The sequence below is a fragment of the Helianthus annuus genome, chromosome 17, assembly GCF_002127325.2.
Source record: "Helianthus annuus cultivar XRQ/B chromosome 17, HanXRQr2.0-SUNRISE, whole genome shotgun sequence".
Taxonomy (NCBI): Eukaryota; Viridiplantae; Streptophyta; class Magnoliopsida; order Asterales; family Asteraceae; genus Helianthus; species Helianthus annuus.
In genome coordinates this window covers 167,211,951-167,235,218 of record NC_035449.2, presented here as the reverse complement: position 1 = coordinate 167,235,218, position 23,268 = coordinate 167,211,951, and the positions used below count along the sequence as shown (strand labels likewise).

Here is a 23,268-nt window from a genome sequence, read left to right as displayed (position 1 = left end):
CACTGTTGGGTTAAAACTGTGGTTTGAAACCGCTGTTCGGCTAAAACAGTGTTTTGTGAAGAAAACAATGGTTGAAACCACTGAACCACAGTTTTAACCTAACAGTGGTTTCAATTACTGTTTTCTCCACAAAACACTGTTTTAATCCAATAAAAAATTACCCAACAGTGTTTTCTCCAAGCCCAACAGTGGTTTTTTTTAATTACCAATCAGCCAAGATTAGTTACCTCAGATTTGGTCTTAATCATATAATGACGGCTGGCAAAAGTGAAGAGAAAAGGTAAATATCATGCTTATGATCATTAGAATGTTTGTAATTCGTTACAATTTTTTTTTACCATTTTTGAGTATTTGATCCGATTGCCCTTAGTTTTTCATGTTTACGTTCATTAGCGCTATTCACTGTGCAATTCACATGTGTATTCGGTGGGATAGAATTGAGTTCAAAAGACCTTTTAAAATTCAGCATGTGTAGTGTTGACCTTGGATTTGAAATATTTGGCTCTGTAAGTTAACAAAGACATTTGGTTCATGAATATATCATCTGCTATTTTATTAAATATTAAGACTGAACTGGTTAACTTGAAAACATAGTTGTTTATTTGTGGGTAATGCTATACTGGTACTTCTGGCAACTGTGATTGATTTTTTCTTGGTATATGTATCTAAGAGAGAATTAAAAATGAAAAAATAACATGATCTATATTTGTATTTAAGCAAATGTTAATTTACTTCTCTGTTTTGTTCTATCGTTTAAATTCATAAAAACAATAGATATTATCCTTATCGATTCGACTATATAATTACTAGCTTTTCATGTTTCACTTTCAGATATTGGTATTCTTAGATGCTATTTGCCAAAGAACTAGAAGAAGACAAGTGATGAGAAAGAATTTGTTCCAAGTTCCTATTTTTTTCTTTTTAAAGGTTTTGTTTTTTTAAACCATTTTGACCTGTTTCATTTTTAGGTTTAAATAAGTTTTGAACCAACAACTTTTCTCTTTTTATCTTTAAGATTATTGATGATCACTTTAGGAAAAAGCGAATCGTAATTAGTTATCGCTAAATATATGTCAAAAAGAACATAGAATACACCATGGTGAAAATTGATCATGGAGAAAAAAATGTACCCTCTTTCAATATATAGTTAACGAAACGATCACTAATGAATCTTTTGAAATTAAAGATACTAACCCAAAGTATCACAAAGTTCATTAATAGAGTTATGACATAAAGTTCTTCTTTCAGTCCGTAAAGTATCCTTTATTTGTTATTTAATTGATGTTCCCTTTCTTTATAATCCATTTTTAATTAAACCTTAAAAAATGTATAATCATTCGTCGACTAATAAAATATGGTATGCATGGTTTTCTAAAAGCCACCCGTGTTTGCTCACGGGTCTTACCGCTAGTACTTTCTATAAAAGGAGAAAAATCGATGACATAAGAAAAGCTGATGTGGCAGCTAGAGAGGCTGTCCAACAATGCTTTTCTTATGTCATTACTGCATCATAAAATCTAATATATAAAATCATTTAAAATTAACTCAAACCTCTGCCAATAACATCTATACTTCATTCACAATTAAAACATCTGCTCTTCACTTTACATTCAAACCCCTGTTCATCGTAAACAAAGTAAACCTCTGGCCAGATTCAAAATTCTGGCGCTAGATTCAAGATTCAAAATTCAAACCATATATTTGAACCCTATAAATAAGATATATGAATCTGGCTCCACATTCAAATTTCAACTCTATCTCTCTCGCTCATATCTGCGAGCGTATCTCTCTCTCTCTCTCTCAAATGCATAGCTCTCATGATTAAGCCGGCTAATCTCCGATTACACTTCTTTGTTCAAACATTTGTTGATTCTGTTTACATATTATCATTCCAGTATCTTGTTCCAACATCGTCGTTTCAATGAAGCTTCCCTTTACACATCAGCCTTTCAACATCGATGTTGCAGTATCATTGTTGCAACATCATGAAAAGTTACATGTGCTACCTTCTTTGATGAGAGAGTTGTATTGTTCACACATTGTTAAATCAAAACTCAGCTTTTATTATGTCAGTGAGATTTTCTTCTTTTATACAAAGTGTAGATTGGTGCAATATCGTGAAAAGTTATATGTGCTACCTTCGTTGAGAGGAGACCTTTGCATTTTAGGTTTGTTTCTTATTTTGATTACCTGTAGTTTAATTTGATTATGAAGAAACAAGTGTTGATAATGTTGATAGTTTTTATTGACAGTGTGACATTTAGCGATGATGTTAAGATGCATATTGAGATTATGAAATTAAATAAACATACATAGAAAAATAAAAATTTACTGAAATATTCAAAAACTATTACACACTAGAGTTAATACTTGCTAAGATTTTGTAGACTCTGGCCTTTCTCCATGTGATTTCATGCTTTCTTTTGTTTTTCAGATTAGTTAGCATGTTGCAGATTTTCTGATCCTATTTTAGTAGTTGTGTCAGAAACTCTTTTGCATTCTTCTGGAAATCTGATGGAGGAGAGTGGAGGACTTCATCGAGTAATGCTATGCTGTTCCAGGTTGTTTAGTTCTTCGTCTGTTCTTTTTTCTTTAAGTGACCACATCGAGAATTGTGTTTTAACATCGCTGGTGTCTGACCAGTGGTAGAAGCTGAAGTTTGCTATGTAGATTTTTGTTGGATTTTCTGATTTGGAACAATTTTTGACAGACAGTGATTTGTAAGACAATTTGTTGATGGGGTGAATCAAAAGTAATCATCGGTCTTTTATAGAGTTTAAAAACACGTCTATATGGTAAGTGAAAAGGTTAATTGTAATTATGATAATCTGCTTTTGATCTTTGATGTTCTAAAATTTGCCCCTTGAGTTTCTTGATATTTAATTTTATAGTTTTCCCATAAAAGTTGTAGTGGGTTTGAAAAGGTTTTTGCATTAAAAGACTGTTGTTTTGAAATATACATTAATATGTTTATATTAAATCTACATGTTTTGATTGATTAGATTATTAAATGTGCAATGTGTTTAAGTGTGATTTCTTTTACTGTTAGATATTTCAGTATATAAACTCATTGCACTTCACCTGTTTTTCATCACATTTTCCTATGAAGATATCATACTTTCAGGAAAGTCGAGTAGTACAGTTTATTGAAATGGTGTCATACACTTCTGCAAAATTAGATGATTTAAAGCATCATTTGATCAGGCAAATTAAGGAACATGTGTATGAGGATAGGGCTACTCTTCGAGAGCTGAAGAGATGTTTTGATGGACTACAAGTTGGCCTGTTCACGAGAGACTAGGTTTCCAGAAATCTGATGCGGATGCCTTCAAATTCTATTCGTGAGCTTTGTGTTGTTAGTAATATAGAGTGCGGTGATAGAGACGTGGAGTTCATGGCGATGCTGAAGGACATACATCGAGAGGTTCAGCAATCGATGGAGTTGAAGCTAAAATTTCTTAATTATTGCTGTTATTGTTAGATTTGAAAGTTTAGTTGTTCAGTATGTTATGTAATAATTGGTCTTTTAATGTCATGAATAAATGAATAAATTTTAATCTTATGAATCTATGTTGTTGCATTTTACTTTTACTTATTTAGTGTTTGAGTTTGATTTAGATTATGTTGATGTTGAATTGTGTGTGAACAGATGTTTGGTAAGTCAACAGAGGTTTAATAGGATCAAGGGTTGGTTTAATGGTGAACAGATGAGTGCAAAGATAAAACAAGGTATAAAATTTGATGATTGATATCAGTTTTTGAAGAATTTGCTCATGCAAATTACAGAGAGTCGATATTTGGAGTTGTAAAAGGTCTGTTGTAGTTAAAGTCTGGTAAAAGAGAATATCTGCTGATGATGAAAGATTGAAGAAGGAAAGGTCTGTATGGGAGACCAGTTGTTAAAGAACAACAGATGATATTCAAAATATGTTGAGCCAACAAAAGGTTTTAGCAGATGTCGGGAGTTTGTTAGTCCATTAGATTAGATGTTGCACAGTATGCGAAATTGTAATTATAGACCTTTGTATAAGCATGCTACTGTTATCATTTATTCGAATATTCTTATGAAACAACTGTGTATCCTAATGACTGTTGATTTACCACTGCTGAATAAATGAATAAATTTTAATACTATTAATCTTTGTTGTCGCATCTTCATGATAATTATTTCAGTCATTCCTAAGTATTATTATATAATTTTGAATAACATCTAAGGATTGCAGACTAATATTGATGTTGATGTGTAATTGTCTCTGGGTTTGATTTAGATTATGTTGATGTTGAATTGTGTCTGAACAGATGTTTGTTAGTCAACAGAGGTTTAAAAGGATTAAAGGTTGGTTTAAGGCTGAACAGATGATTGTAAAGACAAAATAAACTAGAATATTTGTTCATCAACAACAGTTTTTTGGAAGAATTTGCGGTAAGACCAAATTACAAAGAGTCAATATTTGCTGTTGTAAAAGGTCTGTTGTAGCTAAAGTCTGATAAAAGAGAGCATCTGCTGATGAATAAATGTCTGAAGATACAAAGGTCTACTATGGTCCAACAGATGTTAACGAACAACAGATATTCAAACTTAAAATGCTCAACAGAGGTTTTGATACTAATAGTGGTTAGGCTAATAGCATATGTTAGACTAACGACTGTTGAAAACAACTGTTTTTGAAACCTCTGCTTGCCTAAAAATACATCCACCGCTGAAAGGTACCGTCTGTTGTCATAACTTCTTTTTATCCTAATGACTGTTGATTTACTACACTGCTGACTGTCATCCATTATCACAAGAGAGGTTCTGACATGGACAGATGTTAGCTAAAAATAAAACCACTGCTGAAAGTTATCATCTGTTCTCATAACTATTGTTTATCTAACGACTATTTGACTCACACTGTTCCCAACTTCTGTAGTCGGCCAACAGAGGTTTCCAAACAACTGTCATTGGTTGTCACAAGAGAGGTTCTGACGTGGACAGATGTTAGCTAAAAATAAAAACACTGCTGAAGTTATCATTTGTTCTCATAACTTATGTTTATCTATTGACTGTTTGACTCACACTGTTCCCAACTTCTGTAGTCGGGCAACAGAGGTTTCCAAACAAGTGTCATCGGTTGTTACAAGAGAGGTTCTGACGTGGACAGATCTTAGCCATCAGATATTTGTAACTACTGCAACGTCAGCCTTCACTTTTTCTCTCTATATAAACATTGTTTCATCCCTAAATCGAGCTTCTACCACTGCCGTCTCGAATACAAAATTCTCAAAAGCAGTTTCCAACATATTAAAAACCCTCCAACTTAAACCCTGTTTCATCCCCAAATCACCTTCTTCTCCGATCATATCTCTGAACATCAAAAACCCTCACAACTACCTCCCTATCTTCGAGAAAACCAGCAAAAATACCAGCTTTCACTCAATAATTGACCTTTTAACGTCATTAAAATACAAATCAATCCTTACTGTTGATTCTCCGGTTCATACGGAAACACTCTGACAATTTTGGTTTAATGCTAAAATAGAGTCTGAAGATAATAATCCAGTTGCCATCACATCTAAGGTCAGGAAAAGTGTGGTACGAATTTCTCCATCTACAATTTCCACTACATTCGATTTGGACGACTTGGGAGGTAAGAACAACTTTGAAAAACCTGAACTTCATACAGAGTTCATTGAAAGATGGTATGATGCACAATTAAAGGAAGTTACTATGTACAAACCAAACTTCCCTCCGCCAATGAAATTTTTGTTTCAGACTCTTTTAACTTGCCTCTCAGCCAAGACCACCGCATTTAATGAGATACCTTTAAACATTCAGTATTTGGGTTATGTTATTTTAACAAAATCTGATTACAATTTATCACAAACACTATTTTCTAATTTGTTGACTAATGTGAAAAATGTGAAAAAATTGAAAAAAGGTGTTCATAATAATGCTTTTCTGTTGTATCCAAGACTTCTAAGCTACTATCTATGAAAATAAGTGTCACAAAAAGATTTTGAACAAGGTGTAGCTTTTCAAATAAATAGTCTTACATGTAAAACTTTTACCATAAAGAGTCAAAAGTTTCAAAAACAGAAACAAAGGAGGATGAGCCTGTTTTAGATGAGTCCACATCTGTTGCTCAAACCTCTGTTGTTAGGCCAACTGCTCCTGGTGATCATGACACCACAACCGGTGTTGTGAAACACACACCAGCAAAACGCAAAAAGAAACCCGCCACATCTAAAAAGTTCACCAAAAAACAAACAAAATAAAAAGGTTCCTCTGGAAGATGAGATCCAAAAGGTTAATCCAGTGACAACACAAATGTCACTTGAAACCACTGCTGCTACTTCATCACAGTTGTTGGAAAGATCTCAACCCATCCATACTCCTCATGTATCCTCACAAAAGGATCATGTTGTAAGTACCGGGACACTACAACATGAAGTAGACCTTTCTTATGAAAGTATGTTTAAAAGCCCCTCTCCCAGGGCAATCTCGCTTTCTACACCACAACCCTCTTCTCAAGTTCCATTAACAATATTACCTCTGTTTGAAGCAATTGAAATTCAAGAACAAAACAGTTCCTCTCATCCACACATTACTGAGAGTAGAGCCCAACAAATGACTATGTCTGAACCAATTCAATCTGCTATCCTACAAACAGTTGAGGAGGTTATCCCCGTTGAGTTTTACGAAACTCTTGGTGGTAGTTCAAGTGGAGCAGCCACTACAACTGTTGAACCCATTGGTGATCAGTTGGACAGTGGTTACATCATTAAGACTCCCTTGAAGGCAACCACTAATGAGGTTACAACTGTAATCTCTGATTCAGTGGGAAGTCCCCAGAACCAAGAAAAAGGGGCATATGTTTCTGATGATATGGAGTCTTCTCCCATTATCAAAACAAATACAACCACTACAGGTGGGAATTCAGATGATCCTATTAAAGTAGGTGATGAATTAAGTTATAAGGATTTGACGGTTAGAGTGTCTACCATTGAAACAGATGTTGCTGAAATGAAAGAATTGATTAAGCAGATGATAGAGCTTTTTAAAAGTCAACCTACCACACAGGAAATTGCCAAAGAGCTTTGGAATTCTATGGAACCCATCCTTCAAGCTTAGAGGAATTTGGCTAAAAGTAACTACAATTTCAGTTTGGAATTTATCAGAAATTTGGTTGATGCTAGGTATAAAGACACACAAGCAGACGTTATGAACATTAAGGAACATCTGTTGAAACTTACTTGCTCCACCCCTACATAAATCTTTGAGAAAGATGATGATGATGATGCCAAAAAGGGGGAGAAAGATTCACTGAGAAATTTGCCACCAGATTCAAAAGCTAATCCTACAGAAGTTGTATCCTTTGCTGAACCTAAATCCAAACCTTCTCCAAAAAAAAAAAAACCACCACAAAAGAAGGAGAAAATAGCTTCAACACCATCATCACCCATTTTGTCAATAGATGCTGATATAACAAAAGTATCAGCAGATGTTAGCCAAACAGCTACTGAGACACCAGTTGTTTCAGCAAAAGTTTGTCAAACATCTGCCACGATCATTTTCACTACACCAACCACAATCCAACCACCTCCAACGTCACAAAGATTTCCCATACATTCATCTTCACTGCCAAAACGTTCTCCTTCACCAGAAATCATATCCACACGTAAGAGAAAAACTCATATTGTGTTAGAAGATGATGAGGAGATTAAATCAGAAATCCCTGTATCATCTGCCTCCATTTAAAACAGTCCATGCTCATCATTTCCACCCAGAGAACCTATTTCATCTCTTCCAATTGCTACACTACGATCAGTCATTTCTCTGGAAGCTCAATATCCTTTGGAGTTAGTCATTGTTAAAGGTGAAATTGAATCATTTTTCACAATAGAGGATCCATCTAAAAGATCCTTCCCATCTCCTTTATCTCTATAAGAAGCCTCAAAACTTAGATAAGTATCTGAAATTAAAAGTATCACAGGCTGGGGTTATAGCAAGAGAGAATAGCATAGGGATGGATAACAGGGAATACCAGAGGTTCTTATCATTTCAGCTTAGCAAAGTCGTAAAACTTGAAGACTATGCTAGGGACCTGAGTAAATCTATGTCTGAGAGGCCAGTAATTCTTGAACTTCAGATGCAACTAAGGGATGATTATGTTGGACACATTATGAAGTACACACCATATAATGCAACCGAAGATCAATTCAAAAACTGGTCAGCAGATGCTCTTAGAGAAGGATCGACAGAATCGCAAAATGCGCTATGATCCTCTGGTAAAGCCAACTCCACCTAGTTGGAAGAAAGTCAAAATAGTGGATTCAGCTGAGGCATTGAAGTTTAAAAGAATGAAAGCAGAGCTTGTGGCTGCTGGTTATGGTCTAGATAGATCCATTGCCAAATGGTCTAAACTAAAGATAGTTGAGACCTACAAAAAAGCTGGAAGAACTTAGAGCTGACGATCCAAATGTTCTTCAAAACTCAGGCTATCCTACAACTGCTGCTCTGTCTCTAAAGATCCATACTCTGAAAAACCTTCTCTCATCATCTGCTTTATCTGAATCCATTGCAAATTTAGTTAGCAGACCACAATCACCAAACTCATATTCAATAATTCTTTTCCCAAGAAAGCCAACTGATCCAAAGATAGTAAAGTGGAAGTCATGCTCAAAAACCCAAGTATTGACTTTGATCAGATCAGGTGGTAGTGTTGAAGAGATTAAAATGGATAGTGCATATAATCTGAATGCATACGATCTCGAAGATTTATTGGACCTTCAACTTGAAAGGGATGATGAACAAGACATGTTCTCCCTGGACTTTGAACTACAATTCAAAGGACAAATCAGAAAGATGTTGATGAGAAATAAAAATCAGTAATAAAGAAGGGTTTTAGTATCATCTGTTGTATAGGAAGATTGTTGGATCAGCAGCTGTGACATTGTCTCCAGTAGCATATTTAACCAGATCACAACATGTAGCAAAGGACATGTTGCTGCGTAACAAATTCTTGATTGAGGTTTAATGAATGTTGTTTAGGCAGGTGATCGTATGTTCTTAGTTAATGTTTGTTAAAACTTAAGTTGTATTCTAATTTTATTAAGTTTGTTAGACATCTTTTATATGTACTTATGTTTATAGAAGTTTACATTGTCAATGGGGGTGGATACTCTCTTTTTTGAATAAGAGAATGGAAATAATCATATGTAAAAATGATCTATGTTTATAGTTGTCTTTTAGCTATAATAGATGACACGTTTTGGTACAATATCTATATACCTATCTATACTTTCTATTAATATGTGTTATGCATGGTTTTCTAATAAACCACCAGTGTTTGCACACGTGTCTTACCGCTAGTTATATATAATAAATGAATTGATTTTGGGCCACGTGTCACGTTGTAGTGCAAGCTTTTTTGTGATTTTGGCGGGAAAACATATTAGCCATCTTGATGCAGGATCCGTTTATATTTTTTAGCTTGAATGTGAAGTCGGGTCACCATCTCATGAAAACGGATCCACTATATAAGTTTGCAAACCCTATTTTTCTTTCACGGTCGTTCCCCTACTCTCTCAATACTCTGCTCTTCTTCATCTTATTTTTCATTGTTCAACGATTTAGACTCTACAATCATCTAGTAGAAGGTATGTTTTTAGTTTCATTCCTCTATGATTTTTATTGTTAACCTAATTTTCTCAGTTAGATGCATCATTTATTCGATTCCAATTCAGATTCAATACAAATCGCTATGTATTATAAACCTTTATGTAATAATACTAAAAATTGGTGCCATGGATGTTAGGGTTTGATGTTAATGACATATCTGAAGATGCAAGACAGGATGCAAAGGAGTCCTTGAATCATATATATTCATCGATCAACTGTAAGTGCTAATCTTAACCCTTTTCCTTTTTATATTGTTATTCTATATTGGATCCTTTATTTACTCCGAAAATTAATACGGATCCATATATAACGTCTCACCTTCTTTCCTCAAACCCTAGAATTCACAATCTTCTCATTCACACCTTCTTTCTTCAATCCTCTGTACCATTCAATCTTCAGTGATATGGATTTTGGTTTGGCCTTTCTTCGATTGTGTCTTTCATTTTATATGTGTCCATTCCCCACCCTACCTTCTTATCTTTTCACTTACACATCCAGAGAATGAGAGCCAGAGAAAGAAAGAGAGGATTTGGGAGAAACAGACCGCTAATTTCCATTTTGGTTTCCAGAATTGGTGAATCGGGAGATGCTGATTAGGTTCAACTCGTGGTGGTGTTGTCTTACAAGTTTGCTGGTAAGTGTTAAGTTAAATCGGCATTTAGATATTAGAATTATGAACAAATGCAAAGACTGTCACATTCTAAGCCATGATATTGATTTTTTTTGGGGGTTTTGTTTTCCTTTGTTCTTGATTGGAAGTGTGTTAGTCAAGAATTATAAGATTATTAGTTAATTAGTTGACTTGGGGCTTTTTGATCTTGACGTTTTTTGTTTTGAGTTAAGTACTGTTTTTGTCCCTGTGGTTTGTCAAAAATCACTATTTCAGTCCATTAGTTTAAAAATTGTGATTTCAGTCCCTGTTGTTTAACTTTCGTAACCATTTAAGTCCCTATGGTTTAACTTTTGTAACCATTTCAATCTATTTATTCTGTAAGTACATGGACTGAAATGGTTACGAGGTGGACTGAAATGGTTACAAAAGTGAAACCACAGGGACTTGAAATCGCAATTTTTAAACTAATGGACTGAACTAATGATTTTTGACAAACCACATGGATGAAAACATTAATTAACTCTTTTGTTTTTCTTTGTCCTTCTAGAAAGGTCTGGAGTGGAATAACGGGTTCCTTCAACATTCGGCACCACCAAAGCTGTCAAGGTAAAGACCCAGAGTAAGTGCATTTAGAAATTACATCCATGTACATATCTTAAGATAAACTCAAATAACATCTGAGCAAGAGCAAATGATTTCTTTTATTTCTTATGTTTTGGTTTCAAGGTTGGAACTAGAGATGTACCCAAAAGGGTAAGCTAGAGGGAAGCATTGGATACATCTCAAGTAGATAATACAACCTAAAAATTGCCCCTAGATGAAGCGAATTATGAGTCCACATCGTTGATAATTTTTCCTATTAAGAAATCGATTTTATGGTTTTTGTTCTTAACTATTTTGTAACGTTCCTAAGTTGGTTTCTTTGTTTTTAGGGTTTTTTATTTGTTAATCAATTACATTGCTTCCTTATGAATGTTTGTTTGTTTTTCAGATAGAACATTACAACCGGGAGGATGTCTTTTTATAAGTTTGTTTGATCACTCACATCAGAATTCTTGGTACACTTATTATGTTAATGATTTCATTTCTGTTAAACGCAAGCTGTTTGTTATTTTTGGTTTAAAAAACTATAGTTTTAGATGTTTTGTTCGCTGAAAAAACCTGCGGAGTTGTGGGGTTTTTTTGCATAAAAACACACAATTTTTTTAAGTTTGTGCCGGAAAAAACGTGCAGTTTTGGGGGGTTAGGTGCTGAAAAAGGCTGTTGTATTTTGGGCATTTTTCGTCGAAAAAACCTGCAGTTTTTTGATGTTTTCGGGCTGAAAAACGTGCAGTGTTGGGGGTTTGTTTGCTGAAAAAAGCTGCTCTTTTTTGGGCATTTTTTCGTCGAAAAAAACTGCAGTTTTTTTTAGGGTTTTGTGCAGAAAAAACCAGCAGTTTTGGGGGTTTGTTTGCTGAAAAAAGTTGTTTTTTGGTCATTTTTTCGTAGAAAAAAACTACAGTTTTTTTGAGGTTTTTTTTGTTGAAAAAAAGTTGTCGTCTTGGGGTTTTATTGCTTAAAAAATGAAAAGAAAAACATGTTTTTTAAATAAGAACGTTATAGGTTAACCGGACTGGTTTTCTTCTCATTCAGTTTAAATATCAGTTTTTAATCAGTGACCCAGAACCGGGTATCAAACCGGCAGGACAGGTTTCGAACCGAACCGGATATAGAAAAACCAGTTTTTAAATTAACCGTTTTAGTTATTATTATTTTTTTTTTTTTGCGATTTCGGTTTTATAACCGGTTTTTTGTACACCTCTAACTGGAACCGGAAGCAAAATCCTGGGGATGGAGTCGAAGGAACAGATTGTGGTCTGGTTTTTGGTATTCCGGGATCTCATTTAGTTTCTAATTCATGAGATCGGGGGTCTTGGCTTCTTGATTATTCGGGTACATTTTTGGTTCTCATCTTAAAACAACGATTTGTACTAAAAAGGTTTGGGCAGTCGGGTAATGCTATTCGTTGGAACAAATGGGTTCCTATGAAAGTGGGCATTTTGTCTTGGAGGGCAAAGGCTTCCAAGGAGGTGTGCTTTAAGATGTCGAAACGTTAATCTGGCTTCCACGATCTGCCCTGTGTGTAGGGAAGCATCAAAGATGGCTGAGCTTATTTTTGTGGTGTGGATTTCGCAAGCGGTTTGGGTGGTAGTCGCACAATGGTGTCACCCTGTCCCATTTTCGCCTTCAACATCAATGACCTGTTGGACTTGAATATTTACGCCAATGGGTCGATTAAATACAAGAAGGGGTTTGTTGATGCAGATTTTGTGTCCGATGCTTGTCAAATAGATTAGATTTTATTTTACGTTGAATATGTAACAGTTAGTGAAACGGTCAAACGAATGTGTTTTGACCCGCTCGTTTGAAGTGGTCAAACGAGAGGGTAATGTGTTTGACCGTGTGTGTGTGCAAGTGAAATGGGTGTGGGTATAAATACCACCCTTGTCTTTCATTTGCACTAGAGAGTGTTAGAGAAAGGGTGAGCTCATTGTGTGAGTTCCCTGTGAGCTTTATGGTTTGGGGGAGAGATCACCACTTGGTTTCTCCCCGAATGTATACTCCTTTGGTATTAGTTCGGTTAGCTAGTAATCGGGCCGATTTGTAATGTTTTATTACCGATTAATACAAAGAAGTGTTTGTTTATCTCTCTAATCTCTCCCGTCTTGAACCGATCTCACACTAATCACGGTTTTGGTCCCGAAACACGGTCCTACAATTGGTATCAGAGCATTGGCTCTTTTCCTTGTTTAAAACCAAACATTGTGATTGTTTGAAACAAGTGTGTTCATCTTTTCAGAAATTTTTCTTATTTGAAAAATTATCTTTTCTGGAAATTTTATTAAAAAAATCAGTAAAAACCTTGTTATTTTACTATAAGTTTCATTGAAAACCTTGTTATATTACATGTGTGCATGTTTAGAGTTTAGTTTTTATTGAAAGTTTAAGCAAATTCGTGTTCGACAAAACTCTCCGGCACCGGAAACTTCATATCTTCATCAAACCTTCATAGAGTTAATATGTTTTCTTCATGATATTTACTTTTTGATCTTGTGTAGTTACTATTTCAATTGTTTGTGAATTAAAAAAAAGAATTATATATTGTTTGAAAATTGTGTTCAAAGCATGATGGTAGTTTGAAAGTAAGGTTGAGTGTGTCAGACAACATCAAGATAAGCTTTACTTTATCTCACCAACTGATCTTATCTCCTTGTTGACTTTGTGACAAGATATGAAATCACCCAATTGATTTCGTCACCGCCCATTTTCGTCAATCAAAGACTTCATCACATTCAAACAAGTTTCATCACAATTGTTTATCCAATTTCGTCCATATCTAACCAAATTTAATAGATTTCGTCCAACTTTCTCCGGATCTTATCCATCCACTCGGTTTCGTCGTCATTAAATTTGGGTTTAGTCGATCACATTTTTATTTGGGTTTCGTCGACTTCAAAAAAAAAAAAAAATTCATCACTTTCGTCGACCACCAAAAAGAATTGAGTTTCGTCGAGCCTCATTCACACTTCAGTTTCGTCGTAGATTAAAAAAAAAGATTACATCAGTTTCGTCGATTTTAATTTAATCAATTCTTTTTCGTCGGACCTCCAACTTTCTGTTTCGTCGCCTACATCATTCATTTCAGTTTCGTCGTCATAATAATCAGTTTCGTTGATTCAAAACTTCAATCTGTTTCTGTTTCGTCACTCACATCAAACCTTTATCAGTTTCGTCGATTAAAAAAAATTCAATCAGTTTCGTTTCGTCACTCACCTCAGCCAGTTTTGTCGCTCACTTCAACATATTAGATAGATAAGAGAGGGACTTGAAAGTATGTGAAGGCTTCTCAAATTTCAGTTTGGAAGTGGCTGCACAAGTTACATTTTTTTGGGGGGTTTTTTATGTGGTATATCGAAGAGAGAGATCAGATCTGTTGAATCCCTTAAAAATTAAAATAGGGTTGTTTGATTCTTGGGTATATGGTGGGCCGTGAATATCATATGAGACCCATTCATATAAACATGAGCATGTAGTGACTTGGGCTTTGAATTGGCAAATTATTATGTATGAACATTCTCTTAGGCCCACCTGGTAGCACAATATGGAATAATTGGGTTTCAAGTGTTTATTTTATTCCTTATTGGATCACGATGGAATTCTAATGGGTGTTAAGATTTGGGATTAAGTATGGACTATGTTAGTGGGCAAAGATGTTTCTAATGTGGGCAGCCGGATGCATCTATTAATTATTTGGTGGATCTACAAAAAGAAAATCTAGCACCTAAAGTTATATTTTACTAGGGTTTTCTATTGGGCCCATTTGGTGTGAAATTCTGGACAAATGTTATAAAAAAAGGGATCCATTGGAACAAATGTTTTAGATGCAGATAGGGGTCGGGTATTCGCGGAGTTGATTTGAATCGCGCTTCTAAAAATCACGGTTTCATCAAAAATTTAGGTTTTCAATTTCATACACCAATCATGACTTGTACCAGCCCATGGGATTGGAGTACGGACTCACAACCAGTTCAAAAACCGACTTCGATGGCCGAATATTTAACGAGGAACAGTCAATAAGTGCAAGTCAATGGGCTTTGTTGTCGAATCAAAATCAAAACATACAGAATCTTTTGGTAGCAAGAGGAGAAGGATATGCAGCTACTAGAAAGACACGTCATGATCTGTTGAAGAAGAAATTCGAATCATTTCATTTCTTAGAGAATGAAACCCTAAATGATATAATTACTCGTTATTATCAGCTGATGAGTGAAATTTATTATTTTGGTGTTCTTGCATCTCAACAGGAAATGGTAGCACGGTTTGCTGATGCTCTACCTCCAAAGTGGAGCCCATTCATTGAGCTTTTAAAGCATACGGGCGTTCTAGATGCTGTCAATGTTAATATCTATGAATTCATTCAGAAGTTGGAGCACAAGAACGAAGAGGAAATTCGGAAAGCTAAAAGGATTGCACCTCCTCAAAACACAGAAATGTATTTGCAGGGTTTTGGTCCTTCAGCTAGTTCTAGTTCCATTGAGCAACCGAAGCTTCAAACGGCGTTTGTATCAAATACAAGCTCATCTCCGTTTCCACAGTTCAATCAAAGTGCTTATCTTTCGCAATCTAAACCCCAACCTCAACCTCAAGTTTCCACAACACAACCTCAATTCAATCCAAGTGTCGATTGTGATCCGGCCATACAGTTGGGAAACGGTGATCAAACAAGAACTGCGTTTTACGCTGAAATTGTCAAGAATGTCAATGATGGTGAATCTTCGGGAAATGATGACAGTTCAGGATATAGTGGCAGTACTGATGAAGATGGCTCAGGTGTGAGTGATTACAGTTCAGAATCGGACGTGAAGGAGGGAATGGATTCTGAAGCTGATAATTTGTCGAATGATTCTGACAAGAAATCTGACTTGATCAAGAAAGCTGATGCTACATCAGAAGAAATGGAGAAGATTCTCACTGAAGATGGATCTTTCTCTTCTCAAACTGCCTTTATGGAAAATGTCTCAGCCTCTACGAGTCAGGTAAGATCTGAAACTCATAGCATATGTAGTGATTGTGCTGATATGAAACTTAAATGTGTTGATTTGAAACGTGAATCTGAAACGGTTCATAGTCACAATCAGAGTTTGGTTATTGAACTGTCAAAGTGCAAAGAGGCAAACATGGCTTTAGTTCGAAACGAAAAGGAATTTAAATCTTTAATTGAAACCTTAAAGAAAAGTGTTTCCGAAGTGAACAAAGTTGTTTATCATAAGCAAGTTAGTATTAATGATTACATTAACATCATTGAGGAAACCAAAAAGGAACTAGCCATTGCCAAATGCGAGCATGATGCTATCAAGCAAAAATTAGAGAGTTATTCTAACTCCCGATTTGTGCTTGATCACATCATTGACGTTCAACAGCAAAAAGGGAAAAGAAAAGGCGTAGGGTATAAGGCGTGTCCACCTCCTTTGAGACGCAACTATACCAAAATGCCCGATGAAGAGGATATGCCTCGGTATGAACCCAGTGTGCCTCTTGATTATGAGGAAGTTACTACTGGCCTAGGGTTTAAACCGGACAATTCATCGGAGGGCTCATCTGATAACAAAGAAAAGTCATCATGTGCTTCAAATCAAAGTCCTCCAACCATTGAGGACTATGATTCTTCAGATGATGAATCAGACATGAATGACCAGGATGAATCACTTGATGAGATGAAAGGAGTAGAAATTCCAATTGAGAATCATATTCTTTGTGATCCTCCTACTCCTGCCGTGCAACCTGTTGCCAAGCAAGTGATAGATCCTGTCAAGGATGTCAAAGATGACAAGGAATGCGTGTCTGCTGTTAAGAGCAATAACTTGTTGTATACTTTAGTCGGTGATAGTAAAATTTATTCAGACAAAGATTTTCCAATCAAAAACGTCAATCAATCTTTGATTGACAAAGTGTTTGAAGATACTACAAACCAGTTTTTGGCAAAGACAATTCCGGGAGTTACCGTAACTCAATGTGATCCAATTCCAAAAGCTGAAATCAGGAAACATTTTGGAAAACAGAAATCACCGACAAAGCAACCACCAATTGCTTTTAAGGGTAAACAACAACAACGAGCTCCAAAGCCAAAGGCTAAGGTTGAATCAAAAGGAGCTCGTTACAAGAAGAAAGCAAAAGATGTTAAATTTGTAGCATCAAATGGTACGGATAAAATTGAGACTTTTGAAAACAAATCAAACACCGATTTTGTTCAACAAGTCAAGATTTTGAAACGTAATAGTGATAACAATTACACCCAACACACAAACGGGTGTGATGAAAGAGCAAGTACCTCAGGTTCTACAGGTTCGACATCTGCTAGTTGATCAAATTCTCCTAAGTTTGTTGAAAGGAGAACGTGTTTTAAATGTGGGAAGTTTGGGCACATCACTAAAGACTGCACAAACTCGCCCAAACCAAATTTTGTTGAAAGAACCCCTTCTGAACAAGGTCACTCACAACAGCGTCCTGTTTCTCCAAAACATGATAAAAGAACTGTTAATGTCACACCCCAATTTTCCACGTGTCACCGGTGGGCCCGGTGGGGAGTATAGTGACGTAGTTGGCCTCATCATAGACAAACAACACAATATATATAAATGCACAGCGGAAGCAGAAAATAAATATATTACATTCCGAATATAAGTAATATCAAGTATTACAACGGAAAGTAGAGGATCCACAGGCGGATCAATAAAAGAAAACTGTCCTATAGACTTTAGGCATCTAGGACTCGCAAGACTCCTTAGTGACGCCCTGAGCTCCCAGCCAATTACGCATAGTACCTGTCACTTAACCTTTTGGAAAAATACGTCAGTTTACACTGGTAAATACAATTAACTGACTCATTTTGGAAAAAGAGTTTGAAAAGTGATTTGAGTGCAAACGGCACAAATTATTTTGACACATTGATTAAAATGCACAGAGGCAAAATTAATCTTTATACTTGGGACAATTTTATTAATAAAAATCTTGTATCCGATTTACATGGTTGTCCAACATTTAGGGCCGGTGATTATACAATACAAGCCGGACAAGATTAATCGACACACCACAAATATAATCTCACAAGAAGAAAATCTCACGAGTGAGTATACGTTATACATATGCAACAGGAGGTGTTCTGTCTACACCTTGTGCTTACGTCGTGGCCATTCACTTTTTAAAATGAGCCAAGGATATCCAGGACACGGTCATTAACCCCCAATGTTATTTGTTATCAATCAATACAGATTAAAACGGGATTATGCAATTTAATCATCTCCGATTAAAAGGTTTCTACACCCGACCAAGCGGTATTTTTATAATACCGTATCCCAAGCCCGTATAAGGGAAAATAAGTTAAAAGTATTTACCTGAGCTAGCTCCTGTCTTAAATAGCAAGAATAATAACTCAGCCGTATTCCTAAGTAAGCGTAGGTACAATTTACCGGAAAGCTCTAGTCTGGAACGATGGTATAAATAACCAATTAGGATACTAACGGGTCTTTAATTAAGCCTAAGCTTTGACCGGTTAGTTTTAAGGATGATACGGTTAAACGCACGATTAAGCGAAAGACCGGATGGAATGTGATTTAGACCCGACAAGCTTGAATACTTGTATAATATGGGTATACTAAATACATTCTGGATTTTGAGATAAAAATGATAACGTTTGACCCGCTTCGGTCAATTTACGCAAACTAGTTACGTAACTCGAACCGAACGCAAAAAGGGCGTTACGGGTAGCCAAATAAGTCAAATGCAAGTTCCCTGAGATAATATGATTTAAATATGACATAATATTAGTAAGTTATGTTCTATATTGCCCGGAATAATTTTAAACTCAATTTATGCCTTAGAAGGGCATTTTGGTTATTTAAAAGATTATAAATGAGCAAAATTGTAAATCTGAGTTACGGGTCTGGTTTATACAGTAAATATACTTCATTTAACATATTATAACAGTAGGGTATGACCCATATGCCAAACTTGTCATTTAAAATCAAACTATGCACCGTAGGGGTATTTTAGTAATTTCACAAGAGCTAAAAATGCCAAAACTGGAAATCTGAGTTCATATACTTATACTTACTGTTATTATATGAAAATATACTAATTACATCAGTAGGTATAAGTCTTATATGTTTAAAACGAGTATAACGCTTACTATGCGCTTAAAACGCTAAAAATGCGATTTAAGCGCGTTTTCGGGTTTTCAAAGAAAAGCTGAGATTTTTATATTTCCAGAATACTTAAAATACTTTGTTCAACAAATAAAAACAGTAGGAAAAGGTTTCGGGTCAAAAGAAGGTATAAAACTCATTTTATGGCTTTAACGGTCAAAACCGACATAAACCGAATCGACTAAGCGATCTAAGATACGTTCAGCCAAAAATTAATTAAAAATCATCAAAAATCCCAAAATATTATAATACATCAGTGGGTAAAAAGTTTTATATCAAAACGTGGCCAGAAATGGGTTATACGCGAAAAGGGCCGTTTATGTAACTTTAAGATATAGTTTTACGCTAATCGCCATAACTCAAAATCTGGACCACCAACTGATCCGAAATTTTCGGTGCAAGTCTATATATTAGAAATAAAGATTTCTACTCTTTCACTTTTCCAAAAATCACGTTTTATCTCAAAAAGGGCAAAATAGTCAACTTTATGTATAAATCGGAAACATGCATTTGATTCGGCTAAGTATAAACTCAATCAACAAAAATTCCAGAAAGTTTAACCAAAATAAAAATGGTAAAAAATACTTTCCAATACAGATCTCGAACATGCATGTGTGAATCCGAATCGATAGTCTACGAAAAAGTCGTTTTATAAGACTTTCGGTTCCGATCCGAGTTTATACTAAAGATTGTCGAGTTGATTATGATAAAACACATTCTTATATTTATTATAAGTTATTTATGATGATCAAACAGATTGCATGTCTATTATATTAACATTCAAGCTTATTTTCGCAAAAATCACTTCTGTTGACTTTTTAGAAACATGTTTGACTCGACAATTAGCATGCATATAGTGGGATTCAGATAGTACCCTTTAGAGGGTTTGTTTCCCACATAAATACCAACATATATCAGGTTTCAATTCGAGAAATGACTGAAAGAAATCCGTTTAATCAGAAGGTCAAAGCTTATGAACAAACAGTTTGACTTTTAGCAATAATCAAAGCAAGAACGGATTAGAGAACGAATTGGAAGCTTACAAAGGTCCTATAGGTGCTTAGATAACACTAGGATGCTGCCTTGATGATCAGAAATGCTCCAGAAATGCTTGAGAGAGTTTTGCAAGTTGAGAGTGTTCTTGATCACAAAAGGAAATGCCAAGAAATGGGGTTTTGATCTGATTTAAAGATGGATTCAGAGGTTTGAGGATAGGTTACTATTGCCATAGGCATGCAAGGGTGTTTATTGGAGCTTTTGGAGGTGCCATGAGCTGTTACCAACTTCAAATTCGGACCAGAAATGCAAAATTCGCGAATTTATGTTACTGGGGGTCTCACGCGGCCCGCTTGGGGTGCCAGGCGGGCCGCCTGGCTTTGTCTGATCCCCAAAACTTTGTTAAATGTTGCAGTTTGGTCCCTGCACTTTGGTTACGAGGTTTTGGCCACTTTTCTTGACTCGTAAACCCCCAAACTTGGTTTTTAAGAACCTTAGGACATTTACCAACATGGTAATGTCCTCGGATAACTTTGCGCTCAACCGAAAAGCCACGAAATTCGACGTTGACGCTTTTAGTCCCTTAAGTACGGTTTTGGCCATAACTTTCTCATACGTTGACGAAACTTCACGAAATTTTTACCACATATTCTAGTGAGTATATTTTAGCTTTACAAAGCTTCGGGTCTGCCAAAAGTTCACTCAGAGGTATAAATTGAACATGTTGACACTTTTGGCCCCTATAGTTTACAATACTTCACTTTTGTGCAATTTCCGCGTCGTATGACCCATGAACCATCCGTTTAAGGTTATAAACATTATGTTGGGTTATCTTAGAGTCTATTTATACATTATTGACACTTTGGACCCTTACGTTCCATAGTTTTCACTGTTTGTCACTTTCAGTCCCTCTAAAGTATGTTTTCACATACCGGAACCTTATGACACGTGTCAAGACATTATTGGATGGAAATTTTCGAGATGTTACATCCTCACCCCCTTAAAAGAAATCTCGTCCCCGAGATTTACCGAAATAAATGGGGATATTTTTCTTTCATCGTGGATTCCATTTCCCACGTATATTCGGGACCTCTACGGGCATCCCATTTGACCTTAACAATAGGCACATGCTTCCTTCGAAGCTTCTTTACCTGTAGATCCTCAATCGACAAAGGTTTTTCCACTAACTTTAGACTCTCATCTATGTGCATATCGGTGTGCGGTATATCCAGTGATTCGTCCGCGAAACACTTCTTCAAATTACAGATGTGAAACACATTATGAATAGCGCTAAGTTCTTCAGGCAGGTTCAACTTATAAGCGACTGACCCGACACGTTCGACAAATCTCGAAAGGTCCTTCGTATCTTGGGCTTAGCTTGCCTTTCTTACCAATTCGCATCACCCCCTTCCGGGGCGATACCTTAAGTAACACTTTTCCACCTACTTTGACGTGAAAATCTTTGCGCCTTGGATCCGTATTCGATACGGGTTTATCATTATATCACAAGTCTTCCAACCGTTATGTGATAGTGCTTCTTGGCTTATTGGCGAAACATATCCCTTAATCCTTAGGGTGTAATACATTGCGAGTTCCACCAAGCTCCTTAAATAAGCTTTTAGCTCATAAGTTATATGATCTATGATACATTCGATTCCTTTGAATGATTTTTATATATAATCAGAGTTTAACTAGCCTGATACTTATTAATTTGGCACACCCTTCCAGAGTGATGTCTTTGATGAACCTTATTTCTTAACAAGGACTTAGGAGGGTTGCTATTTTCACAACTCTTTGATTTTTCTGCCAAGACCGGCAATCTTACAGGTGATCATGGATTTGCCTGATCTTATTCGTTGTTTCCAAGGCAACTATCATACCAGATGATTGGACTTACCAATCTTCTATTCAGCAATAGATAATTAACATTCCGTCTAAGCAAGGTCTCCAAAGGAGTAGCCTTGACACTTATACATCACTATTATAGAAATGCTTATCTTAATGTGAGATGGTTCTTCCAACCATTACTTAAAACTAATCTTAAGGGATAGTTAATTCTCTCAGTTAGTCGAACAATCGACGATCCTGGCAGCTGATGGAAATTCTCAATTATTGCTTAATTTGGGGTTGTGGTATTCAATGCATAAGCAGAATGAACCGTCTTTCTTAATTAACAATACCGATTCCTTCAGGATATCGAGTTAGGCTATATGAATCCTTTATTTTAAAACTTACTTAATCGGGGTTTCAATTCTTCCAATGATGGTACTAGCTACCTTGAAGGTTTCATAATAGAATAACCCGAAATGGGATATAGATCTTAACTCTACTTGCCTCTCAAGAGGTGAACATGGTAATTCTTATAAAGAAGCTAATTATGACACATAAAGATGTCAGAGATTTCCGTATTCTCAGGCTTTGGCTAATCTATTGCTGACGGTGTCAGATAATTGACACATTCCCTTTACCATTGCAAAGATGCCTAAGTAGAGATACTTATAAGGGCATTTTTATATTGGATATCTTCTTTGAATACTACTAGTCGACTTTAGTACAATATGACTATTGGGATATCTTCGGGGATCCCATGCACTAAACCTCCATACTGATCAGGCATGGAAGCAATCTATGGGACGCACTAGGATACGCAATTCTCATATGGCACTCTTATCAAACATAGTTTGGCATTCGCAGATGATAGAAAATAATGAGAAAAATAATAAAATAAAATAAATAATATATATTGTCGTACTCTTTCTGGGGAAAAGTACTCCAGATTCTTATGAAGGGATTTTCTCCGAGGATGCGAGAGAGGTCGTTACAGATTCCATTGGTAATTTATACCTCATATTTAATATATGGAGTCCTTATGAAGAGTTTTAAAAATCTGATATACTTATAGTTTACGAAGGATTTACTGGTATCCGAACCAAAATAAAACTCTTAGCATTTAAATTACTGATAAAACGACAAGGAATTGTACCTGATGTCGTTATTTATGGGCCAGCTTAGGCATCTTAAGCGCTTTCACTTTTTGGCTTTACTTCCTCCGCCGCATTTCCTTTGACATATTTAGGGCACGTAGTCTTGATGTGGCCTTTCTCATTACAGCCAAAACAAACTGCATTCTTCATGTCCTTACAGTCCAATGCTTTATGCCCCTTAGACTTGCAGATCCCACAAACCCTGGGCTGTGATTTGGATCTTAGTTCGAACCTGCATTTCCCATAATGGCGCTTCTTGCAGGTCTCACATAC

General features: G+C 35.9%; 1 long non-coding RNA gene across 4 annotated transcripts; it reads left to right on the top strand.

The window, feature by feature from the left end:
• The first annotated feature begins 9,739 nt into the window (after positions 1–9,739).
• On the top strand, positions 9,740–12,562 carry LOC118489230. 4 transcript variants are annotated; one of them, XR_004886827.1, is made up of 5 exons: positions 9,740–9,878; positions 10,160–10,295; positions 10,822–10,880; positions 11,266–11,332; positions 12,092–12,562. It is a non-coding gene; the product is annotated as an uncharacterized LOC118489230 (long non-coding RNA). The 4 variants fall into 4 exon arrangements; XR_004886826.1 differs by having other exon boundaries at positions 10,822–10,893; XR_004886824.1 differs by lacking the exon at positions 12,092–12,562 and having other exon boundaries at positions 11,266–11,742.
• Positions 12,563–23,268: the final 10,706 nt, after the last annotated feature.